Here is a 19,603-nt window from a genome sequence, read left to right as displayed (position 1 = left end):
TGCTGGGATTACAGGCATGAGCCACTGTAACCAGTCTCAATTAAATTTAAATTTCAGATAAAAACCAGATACATTTTTAGTATAATTATGTCCCTTGCGAGTATGTCCATGCATATACATCCTATATATGCAAGGGATATATAAGTATCCCTTTCATACTTATACAAAAAAATTATTTGTTGCTTATCCAGTATCCAAATTCAACTTTTCATTCCATGTCCTAATTTTTTCTGGCTTACCTCATACCCAAGGGTGTTCCGATCTGGCCATCACGCAGCATACTCCACAGGGCTATGCCATCCAATCCAATTTTAGGAATGATCATCCTACCAGTTCCTTACCACCCTGGGGTCATGTGGTGGTGCTCTCCAGGTTACCTTTCCTCCTGTGTTAAGTGCAGACACTAACTGGTGGTCACTTAACACAGTGAGACAGGGCAAAGAGCCACCTATATTTCTAAACTTAGTGGCCACCCTGTAGGTAGAAACATTGGGGGTCAGCTACTGACAAAAGCTACAGAAATGTGTACTGAATCTCATTTAGCTAACTTTTTTTTTACCTTCGTCTTTATTTGTGCTGAATTTATTCCCGTGCCATAAGTTTTTGCCTCTTCAGTTTATACTGGGATATCTTTTTTTTTCTGTGCAACATCCTCTTCTGGTTTAGGAACAATGTGTTCCTTTTCAGCAAGGATCATCTCAATGTGGCAGGGAGAGCTCATGTATGGGTTGATCTGACCATGAGCTCTGTTAAGTCAGATGATGCATCTTATGTGCTTTGTTCACCTGGCTATGCTCAATGACCAGAGAATCTACATCTAAACCCTTAAGTTCAGCATTACTCTCTGCATTTTTAAGCATGTGCAGCAAAAATTCAAGACTCTTTTTGGGCCACCAACTGTGTGTCCAGCCGCACTGTTTGGCCTGGGAGTACCTACCAACTCCACAATTGTAACATCGGAATGGTACACAGTTTCTGTAAAGTGATATCTTTCAGATACTTGGTGGCTTTCCGTATAGGCATACCCTTCACGGCCCTGGCAGTTTCACAAGTGTTCTTAAAGTGAACATGAAGATTTGAACCTCTTGATTTTCATGATTTCACGGGGTTTTCTGGGTCAAGTGAATAGCAAACCATTTTCACAGATCACCTTAGGCCACTTAGGGGAAGATGAAGAGCGGTGACTTCTAGCTAACTTTTAAACTTATGAAATATGCAAACATTTTTCCTCTATTTAAAGAGCTTTACTTCATGCAAAGTTCTGTATTTCTAATAAGAAATAATTGCCTATGGATGAAAATGTTGTTATATCCCTCAGCAGAGCTACATGCTGATGGTGGGTCCTTTCCTATAAATGGCCCTAATAAAGTCAGAAAATTAAAACCAAACCATTTTGAAATCTAAATGTTTGCTGAATTATTCTCACATGGACATTTCTCTTTCGTTTTTGAACTATTTGTCATCCTGCTTTATCTGTTTAAATGTACATAAAATAAATGCATAGTTTAAATATATAGTTCAATAAATTTTGACAAACATCTACCCCCACTCCCATCAAGAACATTTCCTTCACTCTAGAAAAGATCCTCATGCCTCTTTCCAGTCAATATTCCCTCCAGAGGCCACCATTATTCTGATAGTTATCATCACAGAGAAGTTTTGTTCGGTCTAGAACTTCGTGTAAATTGAATTGCTTTCATTTTTTACATATTCAAACCATATATTGCTATATGGCAGGAAATTTAAACTACATATTGTTTTCCTCTGAAATCACCTATAAAGTGCTAAAGAGAGTGATAGTCCTTTCAATCTCAAGGAGAAAGGAGGGTATTTGACTATAATCTGGCCTGAAGGGAGGCATCAAAACCTGAGGAAGTGACTAGAGGAAGGGGAAAAGAGTGTTTTGGGTCAGGGATCCCTGGACTGCCTTCGAAGAGGAGTCCCCAAGTCAGGGTGCACTTAAGCCAGGGGACCCAGGGAAGGCTGTCTGTGAGGAGCTGCACCAGATGGGGATACTTCCAGAACCTCAGCAGGGTCTGCAGAGCAACTGCTCGGTTGCCTGGGTAGCAACACCCATCACTAAGCCTCTGGTTTTCAGAAACTGGAATCACACCATCCACCATGTCCTCCAAGATATCAGTAATAAGGACAGGTATCTATAGCATCTCAGGACCATTAGCAGGGGGAAGGAGCTTCTGTATCTGTATTTTGGGGGCAGACTGGATCATAGTAGTACACCTTATAGTAAGGACAGAGGAATGTAGTTACCCTCATTCCAGCTAAGTTAAACATTCATCAAGTTATTTAATATTTTAATGCTTTATAAAGTACCCACTGGAGTAGCATCTAATTATATTTTTTAAAGTCTACTGCCCAGACAGAACATAAAATTTTAAATGCCAGCAGTATGGAATCTGATATTATCCTCAACGGAAAAAGTATTTCTGTGATGTTCCCTTTTGCTTACATTCCTGGGAGATCCCATGGATAAAAGAACACATAAATCCAAACAGCCATAATACTAATATAGTTAATTTATATAACCATATACAAATGTTATCACTTGAGACAAATTTAGAAAAATACATACAAAGAATAAAACCTTTTTTTTTTTTTTCGAGATGGAGTCTCACTCTGTCACCCAGCCTGGAGTGCAATGGTGCGATCTTGGCTCACTGCAACCTTTGTCTCCCAGGTTCAAGCAATTATCCTGCCTCAGCCTCCCGAGTAGCTGAGATTATAGGTGCGTGCCACCACACCCAGCTAATTTAATAAAAAGCATTTTAAATATACCCCCAAAATGTTTATCCTCTTCAAAAATCCTCACTCCCCCCGAGTTCTCTGAATTCCAAAATCTCTCAACTTACATACTGCAAACTTATGTGTAAATCATTCAGTGAGGACTCCAAAGTTGCTATTGCTCCCCAAAAGTATAGTCCATCCCTCTCAGGCCACAAGAGCTCTCACCTTCTTTGTGTTTTAGGAAATACTTGGTAATATTATCACCCATGATACAAAGCCTTCTTGTTTCATTGCTATGGGACGTAGAGTTCTCTGGGAGTAGGTTCCAACAGTTTGAGGCAAGATGTTTATCAAGAATCAACACCTGCAAAGCAGAGGAGGCCAAAGCAGGACTGGACTGAGGAAGTAATTGAACTGTGTTGCAGACCCAGCAAACTCAGCTGGGAGCTCTTGGTTGACTATTGCCCATCAGAATGTCCCCCACAAGGAGAATATTCACAAACTATGCATCCAACAAAGGACTAATAACCAGAATCTACAAGGAACTCAAAGAAATCAGCAAGAAACAAACAATCCCATCAAAAAGTGGGCAAAGGACATGAATAGGCAATTCTCAAAACAAGATATACAAATGGCCAACAAACATGAAAAAATGCTCAACATCACTAATTATCAGGGAAATACAAATCAAAAACACAATGCAATACCACCTTACTCCTGCAAGAATGGTCACAATTTAAAAATCAAAAAATAATAGATGTTGGCATGGATGTGGTGAAAAGGAAACACTTTTACACTGCTGCTGGGAATGTAAACAAATACAACCACTATGGAAAACAGTATGGAGATTCCTTAAAGAACTAAAAGTAGATTTACCTTTTGATCCAGCAATCTCACTACTAGGTATCTACCCAGAGGAAAAAAAGTCATTATATGAGAAGAACACTTGCACACATGTTTATTGCAGCACATTCGCAATTGCAAAATATGGAACCAGCCTAAATGCCCATCAACCAACGAATGGATAAAGAAAATGTGGTATGTATATATTATATATATATTATATGTAATATATATATTATATATTATATGTAATATATATTATATATTATATGTAATATATATTATATATTATATATTATATGTAATATATATTATATATTATATATTATATGTAATATATTATATATTATATATTATATATTATATGTAATATATTATATATTATATATTATATATTATATGTAATATATTATATATTATATATTATATGTAAATATAATATATTATATATTATATGTAATATATATTATATATTATATATTATATGTAATATATATTATATATTATATATTATATGTAATATATATTATATATTATATGTAATATATATTATATATTATATATTACATGTAATATATATTATATAATATATATTATATATTATATATTATATAATATATATTATATATTACATGTAATATATAATATATATTATATAATATAGTATATATAATGAGTAATATTCCATGGTGTATATAATATATATATTTATAATACATTATATATATATACACCATGGAATATTACTCAACCATAAAAAGGAACAAAATAATGGCATTCGCAACAAACTGGATGGAATTGGAGACCATTATTCTAAGTGAAGTAACTCAGGAATGGAAAACCAAATATCATATATCCTCACTTAAAAGTGGGAGCTAAGCTGTGACGTTGCAAAGCCATAAGAATGATATAATGGACTTTTGGGACTTGGGGAAAGAGCTGGGAATGGGGTGAGGGATAAAAGGCTATATACTGGGTACAGCGTACACTGCTCAAGTGACAGGTGCACAAAATCTCAGAAATTACCACTAAAGGCCAGGCGCGGTGGCTCACACCTATAATCCCAGCACTTTGGGAGGTTAAGGCAGGCAGATCACCTGAGGTCAGGAGTTCAAGACCAGCCTGACCAACATAGTGAAACCCCATCTCTACTAAAAATACAAAAATTAGCCAATGACACACACCTGTAATCCTAGCTACTGGGGAGGCTGAGGCAGGAGAATCGCTTGAACCCAGGAGGCAGAGGTTGCAGTGAACTGAGATCATGCCATTGCACTCCAGCCTGGGAGACAAGAGCAAAACTCCATCTCAAAAAAAAAAAAGAAAAAGAAAAGAAATTACCACTAAAGAACTTATCCATGTAACCAAAAACCACCTGTTCCCCAAAAACTACTGAAAGAAAAAAATGGAAATAAAGTATGTTAACCAATTTTTCGTCTTAAATTTTAGTATACTATTAAATATAATAACGCTTAAAATCAAGGCCAGACAGCTGGGCCTCTATATCCCAATCTTGCTAGGTCACCAGATGCAGGCTGCTCCAGAAAGGGTGTGACCTTGGTCAAGGCAGCTCTCAGGAGATGAGGCTGACCTGAACGAGCTGACAGCTGTAGACTGTCTGCTGACCGTGCGCTCCACAGCTGGACATCAAGTCTTTCTTTGAAGGTAAAGTATCTACCTCAGCTGTTTTCCTCCAACTCTTTCTGCAAGAGCCATATGGTTTTCTCACGATCCCCCAAAGCACCAGGTTCACCCTTATCTTGGAGTGGGTTTGTATGCCTGGAAAATTTTCCCCACCCTCTTCTCCAGGATAACTGCTTCCCATTCTTCAGGTCTCATTCTTAAGAAGGCCTTCTCTCACCCACTTCTTTGTAACACTCATCTCTCTTGTAATTTGCTTAATGCCTTTATTACCTGCTTCAACATCCTCCATGAGAACGGGAAGGATGCCTAATTTGTTTGTGCTGAATCTTCAGCATTGAACAATGTGCCAACAACAGAGTAAATATTCAGTGTATATTTGACGAATGGATTAATTAGCTAGATATGCTTAGTGTTTTAGTTTGGGTTCCCCAAGAAGCAGATTCCAAAGCAAGGATTCTAGTACAAGCACTTTCTTTGACAGGTGATCCCAGAAACACCAGCGGAAAAGCAGGGAAGTGAGGCAGGAAAGGAAGGGTAGCCAATTCATTGCCCAGTGCCACTGTGGGCAACTGGAGCTTAATCCTGCTGGGAAAATCAGAGAATCAGCTTGAACTTGTGTCTTGATGATATCCATCTAAGAAATGAGGAACCACATGTTGTATGGTTCCATTTTCTGTGTTAGTCCGTTTGCAGTACTATGAAGGAACACCTGAGACTGGGTAGTTTATAAAGAAAAGAGGTTTGATTGGATCACTGTTCTGCAGGGTGTACAGGAAACGCGGTGCTGGCATCTGCTTCTGGTGAGGGCCTCAGAAGTTTTCAATTGCGGAAACTGAAGTTTTCAGTGGTGAAAATGAAGGGGGAGCAGGTGCATCACAAGGCAACAGCAGGAGCAAGAAAGTTAGGTGGGGTGGGGAGTGGGGAAACAGACTGGTTTTGTTTTGTTTTGTGTTATTTTTTGGAGATAGGGTCTCACTCTGTCCCCCAGGCTGGAGTGCAGTGATGCAATCTCCACTTACTGCAACCTCTGCCTCCCAGATTCAAGAGATTCTCGTGCCTCAGCCTCCGGAGTAGCTGGGCTTACAGGTGCCCACCTGTAAGCTGGACCACACCTGGCTAATTTTTGTATTTTTAGTACAGATGGGGTTTCACCATGTTGGCCAGGCTGAACTCCTGACCTCCAGTGATCCGCCCACCTCAGCCTCCCAAAATGCTGCGATTACAGGCATGAGCCACCATGCCCGGCTGGGAACCAGACTTTTAAACAACTGGATTTCACATGAACTGAGCAAGAACTCACTTATCATTAAGGGGATGGTGCTAAGCCATTCATGAGGGCTCTGGCCATGCTCTATTCACCTCCTACCAGGTGCCACCTCCAACACTGGGAATCATATTTCACCATGAGATCTGGAGGGGAAAAGCATCCAAACTATATCACATTTCTATGAAGTGTCCAGGATAGGCCAATTCATAGAGACAGAAAGTAGGAACAAAGGATGGTGCTAACAGGTATGGGCTTCTTTGGAGGGATAGAAACATTCTGGAAGTAGGTAGCAGTGAAGGTTGTACAACATTGTGAATATATTAAAAACCACTGAACAGCATTCTTTAATATGATGTGTTTTTCTGTTTGTTTTTTTTTGAGACGGAGTCTCACTCTGTTACCCAGGCTAGAGTGCAGAGGCACAATCTCGGCTTACTGCAACCTCTGCCTCCTGGGTTCAAGTGATTCTCCTGCCTCAGCCTCCCAAGTAGCTGGGACTACAGGCACCTGCCATCATGCTCGTATAATTTTTTTTGTATTTTTAGTAGAGACAGGGTTTCACTTTTGTTGGCCAGGCTGGTCTTGAACTCCTGACCTCGTGATCTGCCCGCCTCGGCCTCCCAAAGTGCTGAGATTACAGGCGTGAGCCACCATGCCCAGACTAACATGATGAGTTTTGTGTTATGTGAATTATATCTCAATAAAACAAGTGGCAAAAACGAAATGAGGGGGGCTGGGATATTTATACACTACTTCATTCATGACTGAAGGCTACTGAGGGATATGGGTATTAATTCCCATAGCATTTCCAGTCTTTTCTAAGCTCAGATGGAACAGGCTCCAGAGACTAGGGTAAACCTTAAGCAAAAAGATGCAGATACCAGCCGTTTGCAGTGTGAAGGCGTGATGCACTGAAGTGAGAAGCCTGAGGCGTCCAGGTAGGGCAGAGACAGGGGTTGCAAGTGAGAGATGGAGATAGTGAACCTGCCTGGCGTATTCAAGGATGAGTCATTCTGTGGGGAAGAAGTATTCCCTCAGAAGCCTACAGCTCCAAGAACTTATTATTCTAAACTTATTCTAAAACAGATCAATACATGGATGACATGTCTAGGGAGCCCAATTATCTCAGCTGTAACCCCAAATCAAGTAACGCTGTAGAAAGAAAAAAAAAGCACTAATTTAAGTAGGAGGAGGAATTGTGGTAGGCTGGATAATGAAGCCCCACTGCATATGTCTTTCTTCTAATCCTCAGAACCTGTGAATGTTCCCCTCTAAGCAAAAGAGAATTTGCAGGTGTGATTAGGTTAAGGGTCTTGAAGTTGGGAGATTATTCTGGATTATCTGGGTAGGCCTGTTGTAATAACATGATCTTTAGAAGAGGAGTGAAGAAACAGCCAGAGTCAGAGAAAGAGATGCGATGAAGGAAAGAGACTGGAATGATGCTCTTTGAAGATTGAGAAAGAGACCTGGGTGCGGTGGCTAACACCTGTAATCTCAACACTTTGGGAGGCCAAGGCAGGCGATCACTTGAAATCAGGAGTTCGAGAACAGCCTGGCCAACATGGGGAAACCGCCCCCCCTCTACTAAAATTACAAAAATTAGCTGGGAGTGGTGGCAGTGCCTGTAATCCCTGCTACTCGGGAGGCTAAGGCAGGAGAATCACTTGAACCCAGGAGGCAGAAGTTGCAGTGAGCTGAGATTGCACCACTGCACCCCTGCCTGGGTGACAGAGCAAGACTCCATCTCAAAGAAAAAAAGATTGAGAAAGAGGCCACAGGCTAAGGAATACAGGCAGCCACTAGCAGCTAAAAAAAGGCAAGGACACAGATCCTTCCCCTCAGGGCTTCCAAAAGGAAACAGTCCTGCCAACATTTTGAATTTTGCCCAGTGAAAATGATTGCAGACTTCTGCCCTCCAAAATGTGGAAGAAATGTATGTTGTTTTCTGCCAGGCGTGGTGGCTCACGCCTGTAATCCCAACACTTTTGGAGGCTGAGGCGGGCAGATCACATGAGGTCAGGAGTTCAAGACCAGCCCGGCCAACATGGTGAAACCCTGTCTCTACTAAAACACAAAAATTAGCTGGGCATGGTGGCGCACACCTGTAATCCCAGCTACTCAGGAGGATGAGGCAGGAGAATTGCTTGAACCTGGGAGGCAGAGGTTGCAGTGAGCCGAGATGGCACTACTGCACTCCAGCCTGGGCTACAAGCATGAAACTGTCTCAAAAAAAAAAAAAAAAAAGGCCAGGCGTGGTGGCTCACGCCTACAATCCCAGCACTTTGGGAGGCCGAGGCAGGCAGATCACGAGGTCAAGAGATGGAGACCATCCTGGCCAACATGGTGAAACCCCGTCTCTACTAAAAATACAAAAATTAGCTGCGCATGGTGGCAGGCACCTGTAATCCCAGCTACTCGGGAGGCTGAGGCAGGAGAACTGCTTGAACCAGGGAGGCAGAGGTTGCAGTCAACCAAGATCGCACCACTGCACTGCAGCCTGGTGACAGAGCAAGACTCCGTCTCAAAAAGAAAAAAAAAAAAAGATTGTGTTGTTTTAAACCACTAAATGGGCTTTAAAAATCATCACTTCTGTCCCAGAATACATTGCAAAATTTGGAAGGGTCTTGAAATCATAAAGAAAATAAATATTTTGTATTTTGACTTTGTTATGTTCAATGTAGTCAATTTCTATCTTTTAATCTCTTAAAATATCATACTCATACTTGTCTTCATACGATTCCTTTTTAGAATAAAAAAATACTATTTGGAATAGAGTGTGTGTGTGTTTATTTTAATAAATTGAATGTTACAATTTACCTCTTAGACTTGAATTTATAAATTATATTATGCCAAGTAAAAATTCTTACTAGAATATTGGCATACAGAAAAAAAAGTAGATAAATTCTCAGAAAATAACATGTTTACAACTCTAAAAATACTGAGAAATTCAGTAAATTAAATAGAAATATTCCTACTCTATATCAGCTCATATCAGCATATTCAATGTGGGTTGAAGGGAGAGGGCTGCCAGGCATGAAGGTGAGTGTGTGAGGTCCTTGAAGGTGAAAATGAGACACAGGGTAGGATAAGATAGTGAAGTCTTAGAAAAATAGAAAAAAAATGCAAAGAGTTTAAAAAACACTTAGAAAGCAAGGTGTTCCAAGGACACTTGGTAAAAGGCCCATAGAGCTTATCTCTGATTAGCTATTATCCAGTCTCTTCTCTACACTATATCACCAGATAATAGCAAATAAAATTCAGGCCGGGCACAGTGGATCACACCTATAATCCAATCACTTTGGGAGGCCAAGGCAGGCAGATCATTTGAGGCTGGGAGTTCAAGAGCAGCCTGGCCAACACGGTGAAACCCACCTCTCTACCAAAAATACAAAAATTAGCCAGGCTTGGTGGTGGGCACCTGTAATCCAGCTACTCACGAGGCTGAGGCAGGAGAATCCCTTGAACCCAGGAGGCAGAGGTTGCAGTGAACTGAGATCACACCACTGGCTCTCCAGCCTGGGCAACAAGAACAAAACTCCGTCTCAAAAAGATAAATAAAAATAATAAAAATAAAATAAAATTCAATCATGTCATTCCTCTGCTTTAAATGCTCTGAAATTTGTTGGGTCAAAATAAAACAAAAAGCCATACACCATAATCTCAATGGCATGCAAAGCCCTTGATGAAAGGTTGCCAGCCTGCTTGTTTAACCTTATGATTATCATCCCAATCATGCCAGACAGTCCATTGTTCCCTGAAACAGCTCAGTGTCCTTCATGCCTCAGGGCCTTTGCAAATCCTATTTCCTCTGACTGGAATGAGTCCTCCCTGCTCTCATCAAGTATCTATTCATCCCATCTTACGTGTCTTCTCAGTGACGTGTTTGCTGGAAGAAGCAATCCCTTGTGAGCTTTGAGCATACATCCCTGCACGTTCTTTCCAGGTATGCCAAGAACACAAGGCCCTGACTGCTCTTTACCAGGGCTGTTTTTCAGCTCCATGGGACTAGGGGGATGGGGGTGGGGAATGGGGACCTGGCACCAATGTCATGCTCATGCTGCTCACAGTGCTATCAGTCATAAAGTCATTTGTCCCTGACCTACAGTTCTTATGTCTTCTGCCAGCATCCATTAAACATTACCAGGTGTATTAGTCTGTTCTCACACTGCTATAAAGAAATACCCAAGTCGGGCCCAGTGGCTCATGCCTGTAATGCACTTTGGGAGGCTGAAGAGGGTGGATCCCCTGAGGTCAAGAGTTCGAGGCCAGCCTGGCCAAGAGATGAGGCAAAACCTCATCTCTACCAAAACTACAAAAATTAGCCAGGTGTGGTGGCACACGCCTATAGTCCCACCTACTGGGGAGGGTGAGGCAGGAGAATCACTTGAACCCAGGAAGTGGAGGTTGCAGTGAGCCAAGACCACACCACTGCACTCCAGCCTGGGTGACAGAGTGAGACTCCGTCTCAAAAAATAAAAGAAAATACCCAAGACCAGCTAATTTATAAAGGGAAGAGGTTTAATTGATTCACAGTTCTGCATGGCTGGGGTGACCTCAGGAAACTTACAATCATGGCAGAAGGGGAAGAGGCACATCTTACATGGACGCAGGCAAGAGAGAGTGGCACACAAAGGGGGAAGAGCCCCTTATAAAACCATCAGACCTTGTGAGAACTCACTCATTATCACGAGGACAGCAAGGGTGAAACCACCCCAATGATCCAATCACCTCCCACCAGGTCTCTCCCTAGACATGTGGGGATTATGGGGATTACAATTTAAGATGAGATTTGGGAGGGGACACAAAGCCTAACCATATCACTAGGCTAGCTGGTTAGCTTGCAAGTAGAGTAAAATTCCAGATTCTTCACAGTCCTTGACAGTTCTCTATCTCTCCACACAGGGTTTGTGGCCTTTTCTATCTGTGATCCCACAATATTTGCTCAAATAAAGTAAGTTATGTTATCACAATAGGGCATAGGATATGGCCCACAAGAGATGTATGGAAAAATGTTTGTCAAAGAAATAAAGAAAATATTTCCAGTTCAATAAAGGTCTCTGCTCTGTTAGCTGCGTCATTTGTCCCTAATTAAAACTCAACCCATTTAAATGGAACAGACAAGATGAGAATACCCTTTTATTGTCAGAAGAGATCCAAAAATGACTAATGCTCTGAAGACCTTGGAGAATCTAAAAGTGACAGTATTAGGCTCTTACAGTCTCTCTTCATGTCAATTAAATTTGGCTGGCATGATCCTCTTAACAATTCCTAGACTTTTGAAAAAAACCATTTTTAAAGCATTCTTTCTGTAGTCCAGAGAACCCTATGTTTCCTGTCCTTAAGAGTTGAAGGTTATATCTACATTCTGAGATTTTTTAATGAGATTTTTTTCCTGAATGTTGTAAACTGAGGGAGAAACACTCTCATTAATTATTGAATTCTTTTCCCAGTGATTTTATCATATTTTTGCAGCCAGGAGGCATGGCAGTATATTAATAAGCTGAAAAAAAAGAATAAATAGAATCTCACTTGGTTATGAGATTGTGAAGAGAAATTGGGAAAATGCAAAATAGCAAACAGAAGCAGCTGTTAGAAAGCCCCAGAAATGAGGATATTATAAAATAACAAACATCTCTCTAGCCAAGGGCAACAGTTTGGCTTAAAAGATGGAAGCCAGAGTTACCCCACTAATGAGCTGTACAAAAAACTCATATTTCCTCTTGTCCAAGTGGTAGGGAAAGAAGGAATAACATTTTACTCAATTCAAAATTAGTAAAACAGCTGTATTTAAATTAAGAACAGGACTCAAAGGCTCTAATAATTGAAATCAGATTTATATTGATGAAATGTGTGTTTTGTTTTTCAGGTATCTTATGGGAGGGACTGAGTTACTGCTGAAAATGGACCCTGGCTAAATGGAGGAGGCTGATCCAGCCTCTCCATCCCTGCTGGCACAGTTACCTGCAAGGACACACCAAGGTTATGGTAACTGAGGCTTATGCTCCAAGCAGTGCCATAGACTGCACATCCTGGCTCCAGGGCTTGATCTGTGCAGAAAGTTAAAAAGCCAGTTAGATGTTTTGCCAAAACCTTCCAATATTTGGAATGGCTTGAGAGAACACTGCACTTTTCATTCTATCTTAATCTACTTTCCTTAAATTTATCCTACATTTGAAGGTGCGAAACTGACCCTATGGAAACATCATTAAACAAAGCAACATGGGTAGAGGAGAGATGAGTCTCCTAACATTCAGAGAAAAGGATTCTACATAGCCTCATAATTTTGTCAGCTGTGCCGAACTGCCCTTATTGTGGTTCAAGTCAGAATGCTTAGGCTGTATCTTGGGGCTCTAAGAAGAGGTTAGATAATTCCCACTAGCTTTACCCAGGCACTCAATACTTCTATGAATACAACTGACACAGAAGAGGGGGAAAAGCAGAAATGATCAAGACCCAGTCCTTACTTCAGCCATTGCCAATGCACACCAATGGCCCCCACCCGCCTTTTCACTGCAAAGCCAGAAAACCACAGTGCCTTCTACTTTAAAATTCCATGTGCCAGCTATTTCTCTCTTCACCAACACCTTCATTATCGATCAGGGGCTGGGAAAAGTGAAATTGTGTTTCATCATTATTCTTTGATAATTAAATAGTTAATTCGGAGAACTCTGGGTTCAGTAGTGGATGAAGTAGGGGGAAATGCTGTGGAAAACAAAACAGCTTGGAAAAGGAAAGAAAATTTGCTAGTCTCAACACCCCTTCTCCCCCATTTGCCTTCCCTCTCCTGAGGAGGAGAGTCCTTTATCTCAGACTCCAAACTCCTCTCACCCTGTAGATTCCCGCTGGCAGCTCCTGCAGGGAATGCAACTAAGGTTACAGACTGCCAAGGATGTGGATTTTTATTGTTGCTTTTGTTTTTAGAGACAGGGTCTCACTCTGTCACTCAGACTGCAGTGCAGTGGTGCAATCATAGTTCACTGAAGCGTTGACTTCCTGGGCTCAGGTGATCCTCCCACCTCAGCCTTCCTAGTAGCTAGGACGACAGGCGTAAGCCACCATGCCCAGCTATTTTTTTTCTTTTTCTTATCTGTTTTTTTAGAGGCAAGGCCTTGCTATGTTGCCTAGGCTAGTCTCAAACTCCTGACCTCAAGCAACCTTCCCGCCTCAGGCTTCCAAAACGCTGGAATTACAGGCTTGAGCCACCGCACCTGGCCGAAGGACATGTGTTTCTATATGTTCTGTGTTGCAAACTGATCTAGTAATATGAATGCCAATGAAACCATCTCCCGTACCATTCTGGGTACCTGGGTAATAAGATGAGCACCACTGACAAAGACATCATCAGGGGCACCCCAAGGAAATCTGGAGCTCCTGGTTCTGGTTTACAAATCATAAGAAAAGCCTTTTTGACCCAATCACTCAAATTTGTGCTTGGGTTCACGAAATTGTGGGTTTGGGTTATTCTGGTGGTTTTGTTTCCGTTTTTTCAAACTGGGGAAATAACTAACAAGTAAAAGTTGTTTTTCACTTCCTCATTTGTAGTAAGAGAAATAATAAAGCTCCAAATTAGAGTTGCCTAGTTACAACTCTACTTAAAGGTTGCCTACAACCTACTAGAGGCTGGTACTTTTCTGCGTTTTGTACTGCAGGGATCTGCACATGCCCCAAACCCAGGGTGGAAAAGTGGGGCCCACGGAAACAGCCTACAGACATGTTTCTCCAGAGAAATGAGCTTACTGGAATCCCTGGACTGGGAAGCAGTTTAGAGCCAGTAACCTATCAGCAACATCTCAGTTCCCAGAGGTGTAGCCCCCAGAATACTCCTTCTTCTTAAGGCCTATATCTGTTGGGAATGTTCTTATATTAATGGATTCCACAAAAATGGTAAGTAAATCAGTTTTTCAAAAAAAAAAATTGCATTTAAAGGCAATTATAGGCTGGGTGTGGTGGCTCACACCTGTAATTCCAGCACTTTGGGAGGCCGAGGGGGGTGGATCACCTGAGGTCAGGAGTTCGAGAACAACCTGATTAACATGGTGAAACCCCATCTCTACTTAAAATAGAAAAAATTAGCCAGGCGTGGTGGCACGTGCCTGTAATCCCAGCTACCTGGGAGGTTGAAGCATGAGGATCACTTGAACCCGGGAGGTGGAGGTTACAATGAGCCAAGATTGTGCCACTGTACTCCAACCTGGGCAAGAAGAGTGAAACTCTGTCTCAAAAAAATAAATTAATTAAATAAAGGCAATTATATATGGGACACTATAAACAAAAAATCAAAATACACTGAACTGCTATATTGGGCAATATCCTCTTTCCCCAGGATTTTATTAGAACCGTAAGAATATTCTAAAAGACATCACTAATCTTGGCTAATTTATAGCTACCATTTAAAACTCAATTACCCTGAGCCACATTTCTCATACAATCTCAAATAGCTGTTATTCCTGATTATCCTGTTTCTTGTAATGGCACCAGTATTCTTGCATTCAACCAGGCATAAAATGTCAGATCCATCTTTTACTCCTTTTCGTGACACCCCTTCCCCATATGATCAATTGCCAAATCCCATATTTCCTTAATAAAGTGACCCCTAATCTCCCTTTCTACTGAAACCCTAGTTCTGGTCCTCATTCTGGCTTTAAATGGCCACATCAGCTCCCAGTGTCTCCATTCTTCAACCCGTTTTGCACATGGAATTTTTATTAATCTGCTCATATCATCACTTTTGTTTTAGGATCCACCCATTAAAACATCTTTCAGGACTCTATTGCTTACAGCAATGGTTTTCATCTGGTAAGACATAGCACTTTGTGTCTTACCTTGTGTCATACTTTGCATACTTTGTAAACATCCTACCACCTTTTGATCCATAGGTAAAATGCATTCAAACCTTTTTTTTTTTTTTTTTGAGATGGAGTTTTGCTCTTGTTGCCCAGGCTGGATCACAATGGCGCAGTCTCGGCTCACTGCAACCTCCACTTCCAGGGTTCCAGCGATTCCCCTGCCTCAGCCTCCCGAGTAGCTGGGATTACAGGTACCTATCACCATGTCCAACTAGTATTTTTACTAGAGACAGAGAGACAGGGTTTCGCCATGTTGGCCAGGCTGGTCTCGAACTCCTAACCTCAGTTGATCCACCTGCCTCCAAAGTACGGGGATTACAGGTGTGAGCCACCGCGCCTGGCCAGCATTCAAACTTTTAAGAGCAATTTCTGTCAAACAACGCTGATCTGAGAAACTTGTGGAGTATTAAACAGAGTACAACTTGCTATAAGTAAGAGGAAAGAGGCTTAGAGTAACATCAAGTCTATGCCAAGGGAATGATCTGGTGCTTACTGGAACTTGTGAGAACATCACCTCCGAGTATTCAAAAGTGCACACTGTCTGGGAATAAACAGCTCTGCTCCAAAAGAAACATAGTGCTGAAGGTCAACCAGTGAATAGTGCAGTAACTATGGATGCTTTTACAGACACTGTGAGACCATAGCTACACTATACTACGGTTTGTGCTGTAATTGCTGCTGGCTTGTTTAGTGTATCCAGAATTATTATTTTTTTTTTTAAGAGAGGGTCTTGCTCTGTCACCCAGGCTGGGGTGCAGTGGCACGATCATAAGTCACTGCAACTTTGAACTCCTGGGCTCAAGCCTCCCTGGTAGCTGGGACTACAGGCACATGCCACCAAGCCTGGCTAAAGTTTCTGGACTTTTAATCCTTTCCACTATCCTGCCAAAAATTCTAGCATTTAAAATATTGAAAATCACAAGCTGAAAAGACTTAAGTCCAACACAACTTTCCTTAGCACAATGCATGAGGCCTTTCTCATTTTGACTCCGACCTCTCTTTACAGCCTTAATTCCCAATACTTTTCCCCTTGAGTCACATCGGATCACAGATTGTTCTTTGATTAAGCCAGCTCTTCCATGTCTCTGGGACTTTGTATGCAGAAGAAACATTATGTCCTTGTTTTTTCTGCACTCATTTATCAAGACCCAATTGCAACAGCATTTCCTCTCTGATGTCTTTTCTAACTCCTCCAGCGAGAGGTAATTGCTCCCACAGTCCTTTGTACATATCTTCATTATAGCACGTACCCTCAGATTTTGTAATCATTGTTCTACACTTATCTCTAAGACATCAGGAATAGTACCTCTGAGTTGCCAAGGGCAGAGGCTTCATTTTATTCATCTGTGAATTCTCAACTCCTGGGCTATTATAAGCCCTCAATAAATGTTGGTAGAACTGTTTGGGTTTTTTTCCTAAGGTTCAGGCCACCTATGACCTATTGCTAATTAATCCTTCAAAAATGATCTCCACAACTCTGCTTTATGTTCCTTGAACTCAAACCAAGTTAGAATATTTGCTGTTGCTATGCTCATATGATTCAAAGGATTCTTTTATTTGGAACATTTACCCTGTCTCCATGATAGCCACCTGCAATAAACCTACCCATTCCTGATGACCCAGTTCGAATTCATGTTCTCCTAAAAAGTCATCCCTCATACCAAGGCTAAGCATTTTCTCTAAACTGTTTCATATTTTAGTTATATAGCTCTCAGGACACTGGGCACAAACTGCTCTGAATTGTAGTCACTTTAGCATATTTTACTTCCCTTACAAGGTTATGATCTCCTTGAGGCAGGAATGATGCCTTAATAATCTGTTTCCTCATTGGTACCTACACAATATGGTGCGCGTGAAAATTTCCAAATGCGTGAACGGATAAAATGATACATATGTCTAGTATATCATTTATTCACAGTTGTCTGTTTACACACACTATCATACAATTAAATTAAAGAATGGCTTCATTAATAGGGTAGTTTCAGCACTTCCTCGGTACATTATGCAACGGTTATTCCGTGTTGCAAATTCTTGTATCACACTCTCAATGCTATTGCAGGCCTATTTGCTTAATGAGATAAATTTTTTTAAATGTGTATATGTGTACATATATATATAAAAATTTTTAGACAGAGTCTCGCTCTGTCACCCAGGCTGGAGTGCAGTGGTGTGATCTCTGCTCATTGCAACCTTTGTCTCCCGGGTTCAAGCAATTCTCCTGCCTCAGCCTCCTGAGTAGCTGGGACTACAGGTGCTCGCCACCATGCCCAGCTAATTTGTTTGTATTTTTAGTACAGACGGGGTTTCACCATGTTAGCCAGGATGGTCTCCATCTCCTGACCTCATGATCTGCCTGCCTTGGCCTCCCAAAGTGCTGGGATGACAGGCGTGAGCCAAGGCTCGCGGCCAAGATAAATTTTTAAAACCTTATATAGATGTTCCCCTCTTATGTTGGAATGTGAAAATTCTGATTTATAAAACAGAATAATAATAAGTCCTAATATAAGTGAATTCCTTTTATTCTCTTCTGGGCAAAGTTAGTTTCTCCTGTTTGCTTCAGTTCACATATCCATTATGGCAATTATTTCTATTGCTTTGTAATTATATGTTTTCACTTTTATCTCCCCTCCTAGATTTTGAACTTCTGAAGGCTAAGAATCATGTCTTATATATCTATCTCTATCTATCTCCCTACTGATTGATCTATAGTAATTAGTTTACATATGTAAATATGTGTATAGATATTATATTGAATTTATACTTATACATAAACATGTATTTAATATGTTATTTAATATATTAGTTCTATTCTCCCATTGCTATAAAGAAATACCTGAGACTGGGTAATTTATAAAGAAAAGAGGTTTAATTGGCTTATGGTTCCACAAGCTTCACAGGAAGCATCTGCTTCTAGGGAGGCTTCAGGGAGCTTTTTACTCATGGCAAAAGGCAGCAAGAGCAGGTGTCTTACATGGCAGGAGCAGGAGGAGGAGGGGGGAGGGGAGGCACCACACACTTTTTTTTTTCTTGAGATGGAGTCTCGCTCTGTCGCCCAGGCTGGAGTCCAGCGGTGCGATCTCACCTCACTGCAACCTCTGCCTCCTGGGTTCAAGCGATTCTCCTGCCTCAGCCTCCCGAGTAGCTGGGGTTACAGGCGTCTGCCACCTCGCCCGGCTAATTTTTATATTTTTATTAGAGACGAGGATTCACCATGTTGGCCAGGCTGGTCTTGAACACTGACCTCAAGTGATCTGGCCTCCCAAAGTGCTGGGATTGCAGGTGTGAGCCACCGTATCCGGCCACTTAGCACTTTTAAAAGGAGTGATAAGAGTGCAGCATTCTAGATGTGAACCTGTGTTTCTTCCACTGTGGATTGCTTCTCTCTCTTCTGTCCTCTTCCACTTCTTAACTCACCCTTTCTACTTTCTTTACCCCGTGGTTTATCTATTCTTCTCTCTTCCACCTTTCCAATTTCTTCTCTTTTTGTCTTCTCTCTTTGAACTGGACATTAGATAAAATTGAAGTATACTTCCAAATTATTTTAGACATGCTCTTTACTTTTGATTGATTCTGTAAGGAGTACTAGCCATGAATAGGAAAAGAAAAAAAAAGAAAAAAAAAAAGAATGCTTTCCTATCCCTGGTGGCATGATGAGATGCAAAGCAGCTAACATCAAGGGTGAGTGGCTTATGTTCTGATCCCAGTTTCCCAATTTCCACAAGTGCCAATCTGGGAAGACTGGGTTGTTTTAATTATATACGAAACAAAACCAAATCCCTTACTTCCATTTTTTCCATGCAGCAAAGTTTAGTGGAAATGGCTGAAATCTCTACTTATTTGTTACAGAACAAAATATTTCCACTTAAGACAGGGCTGCTGTCTTCAAACCACTAATGGTTTCTGCACTTCTACAGGTCATTTAGGCTCAGTGGCAGACAAAAAAGCTCCCTTAGACAGAGATCTGCAAATTCCCAGAAACATTGTTCCTTTCTCCATCTCTCCACAGACTACAAAGAAATGGGGGTGAGGCCAGAGTGTCTGGGCATCCTCCAAGCCCTAGTCCTCTGAAAGGAGAAATGCTTTCTGGTTGAACTGACTGGAGAGCAGTCTACTAAAAAAGAAAATTGTGACTGCAGTGAAATGGGGTTGATTATCCTGTGATGCAAAATAGGATCTAGACGTCATTTCTAAAATATTTTGCACATCAGCCCCATCAGTGGAATGAAAACACAACTTCCTAAGCAGATATCTTTGAAAGACA

General features: G+C 41.1%; 1 pseudogene; it reads right to left on the bottom strand.

The window, feature by feature from the left end:
* Nucleotides 1–582: 582 nt before the first annotated feature.
* Nucleotides 583–1,137, bottom strand: LOC112134668 (large ribosomal subunit protein uL22-like; annotated as a pseudogene).
* Nucleotides 1,138–19,603: the final 18,466 nt, after the last annotated feature.

This window comes from Pongo abelii, chromosome 7 (assembly GCF_028885655.2).
Source record: "Pongo abelii isolate AG06213 chromosome 7, NHGRI_mPonAbe1-v2.0_pri, whole genome shotgun sequence".
Lineage (NCBI taxonomy): Eukaryota > Metazoa > Chordata > Mammalia > Primates > Hominidae > Pongo > Pongo abelii.
The sequence above is the reverse complement of the archived record's forward strand: the minus strand, read 5'-3'. Positions and strand labels throughout refer to the sequence as shown.